This window comes from Xenopus laevis, chromosome 7S (genome assembly GCF_017654675.1).
Source record: "Xenopus laevis strain J_2021 chromosome 7S, Xenopus_laevis_v10.1, whole genome shotgun sequence".
Lineage (NCBI taxonomy): Eukaryota > Metazoa > Chordata > Amphibia > Anura > Pipidae > Xenopus > Xenopus laevis.
In genome coordinates, this window is record NC_054384.1 from 92,224,991 (window position 1) to 92,237,613 (window position 12,623).

The following is a 12,623-nucleotide window of genomic DNA, read 5'->3' on the forward strand; positions in this document are numbered from 1 at the left end:
TCGTTTCGCCAAAAATTCGCCGCCGCCGAAATGTCGCAGACGCCCATTAAAGTCTATGGGCGTCAATAAAAATTTGTTGCGTGGCGAAATTATTTTGTCGCGCGTCTTTTTTTTTTTTGACCCACGTCTCCATACAAGTCTATGGGCGTCATTTTTTCGGCGAAACGAGGCGAAAAAATTCGCCCATCCCTACTCACCAACACAAGTCAAACACTATAAACCCAACAGTTTACAGACATCTGATTCACATGAAAGTTAAAATGGGAAGAAGAGCTGGGGTCCTCTGTTCCTCCTTTGTTAATACGCTCTTCCTCTACTTGCAGTTAAATACAAGAGCTGAACTACAAAGTGGTTACACATTGAGAGCCCCAGTCTAATAAGCAAATATAGCTTAGCACTTCTCCCTTTGTATGTAATGTCATTCATGTCTTCTGGGGGTGCAGTGTTTTAGCTGACTATTCAGACATACCACAAGATGGTACCCCTGTTCCTTCTCTTTGGAGAAGATGAAACGATCAGGCAAAATTTGTATGTTTTTACCCACAATGCAATGTTTCCCAAATGTGTGTGATGAGTCAGTTCTAATGGAATTGTGCATGCTTACAGTTTTGAATTGGGTGCAAGTGCCTAGAGTGTGCATTGTGTCAATTCCAGAGCACAAGTTACAAATGGTGTTAGTGTTCAATTCACGGGGCACAATTCTGATGCACCCATTGATGCAACCCGCTGTAGTTTTCGGGTGGCAGTAGCGCTGGGGTTCGCCAGCGTCAATAGACACGCTTGTGAGCAATTCCTCCTTAGATGCAGGGAATTCCACCACACTCTATTCATTTCTGTGGGATTTTGAAAGGCATATTTATCAAAGTATGAATTTTCACTTCCACCCATTGATAAATACTCTTTTAAAAATCCCATGGAAATGAATGGAGAGTGGCGGAATTTGACTCTAGAGGACTGTGGCCATCTCTAACTTCAGAGAAAACAGTGTTAGTCAGTCAGTTACTCATGTACCGGAAAGAACCAACTTCGAAGTGGAAGATAGATGAGACTCAGTGAAACTATACAGCCAGTTGAGTTTTCATCTGTGGGGAGTTCTTCTGCAATTTTAAAGGGAGCGGGAAAAAAATGTCGCTCGACCTAAAAAACATTAAGGGGCTGCATTGTGCAACAAATAAAATTGGCCCCCATAGACTTCAATGTATTTTGCAGAATTTTTGTTGTTTTGTGAATTTTAAGAGAACCAAAACGGGTCAGATTCGCCCGTCACTTGTAGCTTCACAACACAGCAGAAGGATGAACGTGGATGGTGATTGCACACAAATGCTTGTATTGTAGCTGGCTTCTTTTGAGATTGGTAGTAAAGGTGGCCATACACGGGCCGATAAAAGCTGCCGACAGACTGAGTCAGCAGCTTGTTGGCCTGTGTTTGGGGCCCTCCTATGGGCTTCCCTGATTGATATATGTCCGAGAGTCAGCCAGATGTTGATCGGGCAGGGGTATCTGTTCGTTAATGTGGTCCCGCGACCGCCCGTTATGATCCGATCGTTGGGCCCTAGGGCCCATGATCAGATCAGCCCGATATCGCCACCTCAAGGTGGGCATATGAGGAGAGATCAGCTAGTTTGGCAAAATCGCCAAAATGGGCAGATCTCTATGTGTATGGCCGCCTTTACCTGACATTTTCTTTCGTACAGTGCACTCTGTTTGCTCATTGTTCTCTGCCTTTGAAGTGACTAATTCTCACACCTGAAACTTCACACCAAGGCCGCCCACTACACAACTTCCTAGTCGCAGTGGGCGGCCTTGGTGTGAGGTTTCGGAGCGCATAGTGAGTAGTTTGTTGTTCTACAGGTATAACCTCGAGGAGGATTCCATCCAAACACATTTATATAAGCGATAACTATTGCTACCGAATGTGAGTAGATCCAATTTGATACACAGGTCGCATTTTATAAAAAAGATAACACACTATCAGTACACTCTTTCCTTTGTAAGGACATATGAAGCCTTAGAAGCGCACTCTGCTACCTATAACCATTACTAAGTGCGGAGTTCACCTATACTGTACTACCTAATTCTCATACCCACCACAACAGTAAATGAAAGGTAAACCACATAAGGTATATCGCAAAAATGATAAAAGAGGATCTATTTAGAAGACAGGGTGGCACGAGTACCAATTGAATACCCGTTGCCATAGGAATATAAGAAGCACAAGCTGATCCATTCCATTAGAAGATAAAATCGGGCACTATAGTCATTTTCCAAAGGAAGAGAAAGGGGTCAGAAAGTGATAACCTTGGTGGCTTTTAGTAATGTCTTGTACAGCCATGTGGCTGTTGTCTTGCGCTATTATAAAGATTGGTGAAACACCAATGGAAAATCTCATCTCATTGACCAATTACTGCATAAAGTAGATGAGTCTTCTGCTGATTGGTCAACATAGACCCTTGATATGGTCTGATATTGGCCTGGGGGCATTTGGCCCTGGTGGTCATATGTTGCTACGGTTGCCACCTGGACAGTAAGAATTATGGTTGATCCTAATGATATTAATAGGGAAAAAAGATTAATATATAGCTATGCTTGTAGGGCTGTCACCTGATCACAATTCTTCCCAGCTAGACAGTAAATGACACTCCCATCAATAAGGAACAGAAAACAAGGATATGAAGGGTGGTCCTTTTATTCTCCAAGAAAGAATGCAATAGATTTAAGAAGCATTACATCTATCTATTAAATCTAACACTTAGAACAGGCAGCACCATTACTCTTCCACCATCGACCCCTTAAAGGAGAACTAAACCCTAAAAATGAATGTGGCTAAAAAAACCATGTTTTATACACTGAACTTATTGCACCAGCCTAACGTTTCAGCTTGTCAATAGCAGCAATGATCCAGGACTTCAAACTTGTCACAGGGGGTCACCATCTTGGAAAGTGTCTGTGACACTCACATGCTCAGTGGGCTCTGAGCAGCTGTTGAGAAGCTAAGCTTAGGGGTCGTCACTAATTATCCAGCAGAAAATGAGGTTGGTCTGTAATATAAGCTGATGCTACAGGGCTGATTATTAAATTCTGATGCTAATTACACTGGTTTCTGTGCAGCCATGTAGTAATTATCTGTATTAATTACTAATCAGCCTTATATTGTGACATTTCTATTCTATGTGTACTGTATATTGTGAGTGGGTCCCTAAGCTCAGTAAGTGACAGCAGCACAGAGATTGTGCAGTGAATCAGCAGAAAACAAGATGGGGAGCTACTGGGGCATCTTTGGATACACAGATCTTTACTGCTAAAGGATTGTGGTTGCCTTGGGCTGGTACAGAAGCACAAAACATAATGTACAACATTTCTGGCTACTTCTTTAATTAGGCTTTAGTTTTCATTTAAACGAATAGACCAACGAGTCTCTCAGACCCTGGGCTCGTATTCTCCCTATTTTAATATATTTCATAGCAACTGCTCTGGAAATAATGAATCTATAAGACCATAATAATAATATAGAGCAGCTGTATATTTATATGCAAGCAGTCTGTCAGCCCAAATAGAACTAGTTGCTCCTGACAGAATGGTTTGGTCCAACTCTTTGCTTCACTTGCAGCCACGCATTTCATACAAACTCGGTTAACCAATAGTTATGCGTTAAGCGCTCTCGGCACGCTGCTTAGTCCAATCAGAGCTCTGGTCAGCCTTCCGTGTGATTCTCCGAGACTAAATCACAACTCTTCGGTATCCCCGGTAATGGCCGTCTATCCTGTATCGCCAATCACATTGCGTTTCCTTTTCTCGCTTTCTTTGATTGACGTGATGTTTATCAAATCGTGCCGTCCGCTGCCATCTTCTCCAAAAAATGACGTCCGCATTCACCAATGGTTGATGAAGCTTACTGATGCAAACCTCGCCCACCTTCCCGCTCGCTTCCACATTTCAGTGATTGACACATTAGTATCCAACAGGATAGGCGAGGCACGCCTACTTAGCTGGCTTTGCCACCCAATAGGGAAAAGCTATGGAGGCGGGATCAAATGATGTACAGCAGTCATGACTAACTAGAATTCGGGATTCTATGGATTGACGCCTGCGGCAGCCAATAGTCGGCCAGAACACGTGTGGAGGGGGTGTGACTCGACGTCTCCGCGGAGGAGAGTGAAAGACAGGGAAAAGGGAGCAAACGAGCAAGAGAGGGGGAGGCCGAAGCCGTAGCCGCCATTTTGGATCCCACCGAGCTGTGGACGGAGAGCAGAAAGAGGCATTTAATAAGATTCGCCAAAGCCTATGCAACGAACCAGTTGGTTAAGTCGTCCTTATTCAGGAGAGAGCGGACCCGTATTTAGAAAACAATTACTGAAAATACAGTAACGTTGGAAGTATAGACCCCAAAACAACACCGAAGCCGGAAGCGGCTCCCTCTACCATTCTCCATCCGTCTGGGGGCGGTGAGAGCTTTTACTTCTCTTGTGTGTGCGTGTGGGGGAAGCCGTACGGGCGAGACGTTGTGTTGTGTGCTGTGAGAACGCTTGGCGGGATGTTGCACAGGTGTATGGGGCCTTGGCACTCAGGAAGTGGCTGCTGTGGCCCTCGGGGGATACCCAGGTGGTATATGTGGGGGGAACAGGCGGGCGAGACCATTATATTATCGACGGGTGTGTGTAGGTAGCACTTATTGCAGTACTTAACCCTCCTGGTGTAAGATGGGCATGTCTGAGCCCTGTATCCTGCAGTATACTGTTCTATAGTTAGCCATTGAGGGATACACCACAAAGGCTAATCATAGGCTGTGATTTTAATAAATGCATTGCAAAAAAAAAAAAAAATGGTATTCAGAAACTAATTTAAAAAAAAAAATGCTCTAGTTTTGTAGCAATTAATGGCAGCAATTTTATTTACATCTCCTCCTCCTCTATAGACCTCCTTGTTTAGCAACTTCACTTACAGGGGCAACAATTAGATGTCCCATTTGCCACCACAATGAAGGGAAAACACATTGAATAGAAGCAATCTATCTGCCAGGTACTTTTTCATCTCCTCAATATTTTAAGTCCGTTTTAAGTTTGTATTCATCTGCTTCTACTTCTAAGCTGCTGCTGCTGCAGGCTTAATTTTTCCCCCCAATCAATGTGAATACATTGCTTAAGGCTTCTATTCAACTACAGCTCCTAAGGGATGTTGGGAGCTGTAGTTGAGAAGCTGGAGAGCTACATGGTGGATATCCCTTGCGAGTGTGTGTATATATATATATTTGCCAGAAAAATTGCACTCGCAGGACTTATAGTGAAAAATTGAAAATAATTTATAATCAGCGCCCTCAAATGTGCCTCTGAGGGCGTTGATATTAAATTATTTTCATTTTTTTCACTATAAGTCCTGTGAGTGCGATTTTCTTCTGGCAACTATTACTATCAATGTGATTGACACCCAGACAAAATATACAGCGATGTCCTAAGTGGCGGTAGCCAGTCTACTATATATATATATATATATATATGTGTATATGTCCATATAGTGAGTGCACTCTTTCCGGATTTAGGATATAGAGTTGGGTGCGTTGGTCAGATCTTCTAATACATCATAGTAAATGGACCCGCACTCCTTATTTATAGTGAAGAAAATTGATGTGCTTTATTCACAAATGTATTTCCAATGTTTCGGTCCTCACTGGGACCTTTTCCAAGGGAAAAAGCATCAATTTTCTTCACTATAAATAAGGAGTGTGGGTCCATTTACTACGAGATCAGCCTTTATAATTGACCAGCACTCCAAAATTTTAAATCAGCGGTTTTATTGAAACATCACTTGTGTACGCAACGTTCCGGCCCTCATTGGTGCCTTTATCCTTGATAAAAAATGTTGGCTACACTAGTGATGTTTCAATAAAACCATTGATTTAAAATTTTGTAGTGCTGGTCCATTTTATTTAGTGAATAAAGTACCCCCTAATGCAAAGTGTAAGGAGATTATAAGTCACCGAGGAGTTCCATGTCCATATTTATTTAATACAGGTCATGGAACTCCGAGGTTACTTCTAATAGCCTCATATTTTCCAGCAAGGGGTACTTTATTTAATATAATACAAAAGTTTTAGTGAGTCGTGACAAAAATTACATCACTACTCGCCGTTTATAACCGATTACAACACTACTCACCATTTATAAGGATATAATTTACAAGATATTCATGGCTTTTGTGTATTATTCATATATATATATATATATATATATATATATATATGTGTGTATGTGATCTCAGACACACTATGCTCTTTGTAGCATAGTTGCTATTGTCACAGTTCTATATGTTTACTGTATTTAACCCTCTTATTTAACCTAGAGATAATATCAGATGAGCCTGGTTTAGTCTCGTCTGCTATTCTCAGACTTGCTAAAGCTGGCCATAGATGTTGAGATTTTTAAAAGATCTGATCGCCATCGTGAGACCACGACTATCTCGGAACGATCGTATGAATTGTCGATCAACTTAAGACCAATTTGCCAGGAAAACAAAGGGGAGCTGCCTGCTTGACCCTGCAAACATAGATAGATTACACTGGGACCGACAAAGATTTTTTAACCTGACCAATCAATTTCCTGACAGATGTCGGCCAAAAAATAGTAAGATGTTTGATCGTTCGAATCCCACTAACCGCATGATAATTTGAAAGGATTGGTCGGATTTAGCTAAAATCGGTCGTTCGGCAAGAGAAAATCTTTGCGTCTGTGGGGCCTTAAGGCTACAATTGAAGATGTAATTTAGTGTTGACGTGATTATTATTAGTAGTGACTACAACTCACAAACGTGGTCAACATTTGTGATGCAGTGAGTAGTTTTTCACAACCCAAGGGGTCACCCACGTTCTGTATGGCTCAAAGCTTGGCTTTAGATCAATTGTTGCACTGCAACTTCCTGTATACATTGACAGGGGAAAGAATGTAAACAATCCTTAATGGATCAGAACATCTGTAACATCGGAGCAAGGCTGACGGGCTTATTATTGAGTATCAAAAGGAACCGTTGTATTGTTAATTATTGTCGTGGATTTGTACTTGGGTGGGTCACACTCGGTGCTGTAAACCTTTAAACTTCAAATCCCAGTGATATCCTTGTACACATCTGGCATAGGATGCTGGGAGTAGTTGTTTCCATCCGGAGGACTATCATATTATGCTACTGGGTCTGGTAAAAGAATGGCACCTTTGCTTTCAGTAGTGGCCATTGCATTGTTAAATTAAAACTTTCAGCATCTTCCTACAAGCCTGTGGGGCTGAACAACAGCTGACCGGGCCGTGGGATTTCATGCATTGATGAACATCAGCTAGCTACAGTACATTTCCCCATACACACAGCACGGACATCTGGAGCCAGTACTACAAATCTGCATTGTTTGGCTATTGGAGCATTCAGTTTGTCTGGTGTACAAAGGTAACGTAGATAAGGCCTTCTAATCGGCATCTCCTGCATTATTACACGTGTTAAAATCTTGACCAATCAGTTTTTTTTCTTTGTATTGCAAGTTCATAAAGCAGATTTTCAAAGCAGCAGATATTTCCCCCCTATGAGGGTGAAATAAACCTTATAGCTGGCCATTCATGTCTTATATTTCTAACCCATAATCACATCACTTTTGTTTCATTTATCACTTTGCTTAACCAAATAAGCAAATTGTACCTGTAAAATTTAGAAACTTAGAAGTTGGTTAGCAAGATAGCTAGATATAACTACAGGTATGGGTTTGTCATCCAGAATGCTCAGGACCTGGGGCTTTCTGGATAACGGATCTCCATCATTTGGATCTTCATACCTTTAAAGGAACAGTAACATTAAATGTTTTTTATAATAAATTTGTTTGCCCTTAACAAAAAAAAAAACATCAGCACACATTTAACTTTACATTCGCAAAGACTTTATTAAGAAATATCTTACCGATACTCCGCTTGAGCTCCTCTTCTGAAAAGGCGACGATCCGTCGGGCGGCACTCGATTTCTCCTCCCTGGCTAACTCCTATAGAAGGCAGGGAGGAGAATTTGAGCTTATTTTTTTTATAAAAAAATTTTTATGTTACTGTTCCTTTGTCTACTAGAAAATTAAATAAACCCAACAGGCTGTTTTTGTTTCCAATAAGGATCATTTATATCTTAGTTGGGATCAAGTACAATGTACTGTTTTATTATTACAGAGAAAAGGGAAATTATTTTTAAAAGTTTGGATTATTTGTATAATAAAATGGAGCCTATGGGAGAATGCCTTTCCGTAATTCGGAACTTTCTGGATAATGGGTTTCCGGATAACTGATTCCATACCTGTACATGAATTTTGTACTGTTTACAAATGACCCACATTTTGTGTGTGTATTTTAAATGACAGAAATGGGAATGCTTATTTAATTTGCAGACTTCTGATGAGCGTTAACAAAGTATCAAGTCCTCTTTGTCATTTAGGGCCCTAGTGGGGTTACAGCAGTGCTGTGGAATACATCCGGGCATTGAGGTGAGATGTGACTATGCCAAACTTAAGGTGCAGCTATTTTAAGAATTTGTAAAAATAAAAAAAAAACTTTTTAAGCTAAGATCTGGCAGTCCTATAAACATGCATAGTGAGTAGATCACTCTCATTCCCATTGCTGTGTTGATGCAACAAATGGAAAGGGCCACCCATGGGAATGAAATATCTTAATATGTTTAATGTGTTAGCTCAGTATTTATAGCTTCATTTGATAATGTAGTGGAGATTAGCCAAGCAAGATATTTAAAAGTGTATCTTCTGAAACTCATTTAATGGTTCATAAGTTTGAATGCTTCAAAGTCATATAAAATAGACGAGGCAAACCACAAATACAAGGATAAACCTCATAATGCTTTACCTTTATACAAACACCCTGTTTTTGGTTTACCTCCTCCTGCTGCTCAGGTGTCTTTGAGATATGATGCAGGTGTCCTTGCTTATAGGGCTGCAATCCTGGCTCTCGGCACTCCTAAATATAAAGATGCTCCAGTGTGCAGGTGTAATAATTCATTTAGGCTTAAATCACCTGCGCTCATGGGAAGAATCCTTCAAGGGAAAATAGTCCTACACTAATAAAGGAACTTTTGATTAAAGGAATTGGTTAGTTTAAAATAAAAACTGGGTTAAAAGGTTGTGCAAAATAAAAAATGTTTCTAATGTAGTTAGCCATAAATGTAATGTATAAAGGCTGGAGTGACTGAATTTTTAACATAATAGCCAGAACACTACTTCCTGCTTTTCAGCTCTCTCGATTTCCACTGATTGGTTACCAGGCAGTAACCAATCAGTGACTTGAGGGGGCAGATGGGTCATAACTGTTAAATCTGAAATGAATGCTGAGGATCAATTGTAAACTCACTGAACATTTATGTCCCATGTGCCCCCCCCCCCTTAAAGTCACTGACTAACTCAGAGTTAGAGAGCTGAAAAGCAGGAAGTTGTGTTCTGGCTATTATGTTATACATAAATCCAGTCACTCCAGCCTTTATAGACTGTTCCTTTAAAAACAACATATTCTATATGATAGCCTAGAGACTAAAACATAAGATGTGATACATAACATAGGTTTCTCTGAAACATAAGAAATTCAACCTGGTCCACCCATTATTGAATTACATCCTCTGCCTTTGACAATCACTTGAATTTTGGTTTGAGTTTTATTCCACCAATAACTGCAGGCCCTTAGGTTGACATCTCTGATAAATTAATGTGTATAGCTGGACACAAAAAACGTGCACACATCTATAGTGTGTTGTGTAAGTGTGTAAGTGTGTTGTTTGCACACGTATGTGTGTTGTTGCATCCTCTGCTACAGATGTAACTTGCTAAATGAATTTGGCTGATGCTTTAGTATTAACTTGGGATCTGTTACCTGGAAACCCGTTATCCAGAAAGTTCCGAATTACAGAAAGGCCATCCCCCATAGACTCCATTTTATCCAAATAATACAATTTTTTTTTTTTCTCTGTAATAATAAAACAGTACCTTGTACTTGATCCCAACTAAGATTTATTCATCCTTATTGGAAGCAGAACCTGCCCATTTGGTTTATTTAATTTTAACATGAATTTCTGGTAGACTTGAGGTATGTAGATTCAATTTATGGAAAGATCCGTTATCCAGAAAGCCCCAAGCATTCTGGATAAGAGCTCCCATAACTGCACATACATACCGATGCCAAATGTACAAGCAGAAATAATAAAAGTGGTAGACATGGGCTGCTCACAATGGTTTCACTGGTCTGGATCGCAGCAACGGTTACATAGTTTTATAGTTACATAGTCTTTGAGGTTGAATAAAGCCTTTAGGATTCTTAACCTTTCTAAAAAAATTGTACTAAACAAAAGAGAAAAAGAATAGTAGCCTATTTGCCTGCTCAGTCCCAGAAGTGGAAAGAATTGCTTCTTGACTTGGCTATAGGATAGCATAGTGGATAGAGCACAGTTCATTTTATCAGCCATAGCTTTATATTTTTTGTTAACTAAAATCATATCTCAGGAATCCTATGATGTAGATATTGATGTTCTGAGACTATTTGCAATTGATTTTCATTTTTTATTATTTGTGGTTTTTGAGTTTAGTTTTTTTTATTCAGCAGCTCTCCAGTTTGCAATTTCAACAATCTGGTTGCTGGGATCTAAATTACCCTAGCAGCCATGCAGTGATTTGAATAAGAGACTGTAATATAAATAGTAGAGGGCCTGAATAGAACGATGAGTAATAAAAAGTAACATTAACAATACATTTGTAGCCTTACAGAGCATTTGCTTTTTTAAATGGGGTCAGTAACCCCCATTTCAAAGCTGGAAAGAGCCAGAAGAAGGCAGCAAATAATTCAAGAACGATTAAAATAATGACCAGTTGAAAAGTTGCTTAGAATTGGCCATTCTATAACATACTAAAAGTTAACTTAAAGGGGAAACCACCCCTTTAAAGGGGTTGTTCACATTTGAGTTGACTTTCAGTATGATGTAGGGGATGATATTCTGAGACAATTTGCAATTGGTTTTCATTTTTTATTCTAAATTTCCCTAACAACCATGGATTGATTTGAATGAGAATATGGAATATTAATAGGGGAGGGTCGGATGAGAAAGATTAGTAAGAAAAAAGTAGCAGTAACAATAAATGTGTAGTTTTAGAGAGGATTTGTTTTTAGAGGGGGTCAGTGACCCCCTTTTGAAAGCTAGAAAGAGTCAGGAGAAGGCAAATAATTACTAAACTAAAATAAATAATGAAGACCATTTGAAAAGTTGCTTAGAATTGGCCATTCTCTAACATACTAAAAATTAACCTGAAGGTGAACCACCCCTTTAAACAGCTGCTTCCAATAGTACATAAACTAGTGTCACAGACTAAGGAAGTAAGTGACATTTTAGCCGTACAGCCACAACCCCAAATTCTTATCAACGGAAAAGCTGCCGCATTCACAAGCCAAGATTATGTCGGCAGAATGTTTCAAGGATTGTAATCGGTGGCAATTACTAAAAGTATTGACCACAATGTTCATACCCACTGCTTTAAATAATCTGTGCCTGGCAATTGCACAGGAACATCCAATTGTTTGATGCGGAGGTCCCACAATAGGCTCTTTTGATTGGCTACTGTGGACCAAGACAAGCTGATTGGATCATTCGAACCTTGGACCAATAACTGGATCACATCGGTTGCCCGTGTATTGTTGCCGCCAACAAATAGACCTATAATGAGATGTGGTTCTTGACTAGCAGGGTTTTTAGTCTGGTATGGCCAAGTATTGATTTGAGTGAAGATATCTTGTCGGCCCACACTTATCTGTGGATTGCTGATTGATTAAATTAGCAGGCAATATTTGCAGCATTCTTGCTCCTTGAAGCTGTGCTCTGCATTTGTGCAACGCTACATAAAACTTGTCCCTGTAGGCTAGTGGAACGTGGGGTTGTTGTATCATGCTTTGCTTCTGGAAAGATCGTTGCTTATCTAACAAGGAGTAATTGTTGATCACATCTTGACTTTTAGGGCTCTTACACACGGCCGTTCTGACCTGCGCTCCCCTGCGTTCCGTTTTTTGGCGTTCAGCCGCAGGGGAGCGCAGGAATAGACGCAAGTCATTATTTGAAATGGGGCTGTACTCACTCAGGCGCGTGTAGGCGCCGAACGCAGGTTCAGACGCAACATGCTGCATTTTTCCTGCGTTCGGCGCCTACACGCGCCTGAGTGAGTACAGCCCCATTTCAAATAATGACTTGCGTCTATTCCTGCGCTCCCCTGCGGCTGAACGCCAAAAAACGGAACGCAGGGGAGCGCAGGTCGGAACGGCCGTGTGTAAGAGCCCTTATAGAACTATCTTTAAAACTGGATTTTGTTTTCTCCCAGTAGTTATTGAGCCAAAAGTCTATCCTTTGCCAATGTTTACAATGGGAAACCAGTGTTCTTCCAATCACATGTGGCACTGGTATTAGCATCACGAATGGGGCAATCACGTTTCGTGAGTTATAGCTGGTTTTATCGATGAAAGTAATGGCCGTACCCCACTAACTGCCTGTCATTACTTCCCATAGTAATCGACAGAAAAACCTACTCCTAAAGCAGTGATCCCCAACCAGTAGCATGTTGCTCTCCAACCCCTTGGATGTTGCTC

General features: G+C 40.5%; 1 protein-coding gene across 14 annotated transcripts in view; it reads left to right on the top strand.

Annotated features, from left to right (window-relative positions):
* The first annotated feature begins 4,108 nt into the window (after positions 1 to 4,108).
* The window catches only part of cnot3.S (CCR4-NOT transcription complex subunit 3 S homeolog), a 46,072-nt gene continuing 37,557 nt past the window's right edge, over positions 4,109 to 12,623 (top strand). For 8 of the 14 annotated variants that reach the window (XM_041570509.1, XM_018226963.2, XM_018226961.2 and 5 more), the window contains exon 1: positions 4,109 to 4,442. The gene's annotated coding sequence lies outside the window, so the exon portion shown is untranslated. Of the gene's footprint in view, positions 4,443 to 4,912; positions 5,017 to 12,623 lie in introns of all 14 variants that reach the window. The other 6 variants (XM_018226954.2, XM_018226957.2, XM_018226955.2 and 3 more) reach the window with 2 other exon arrangements.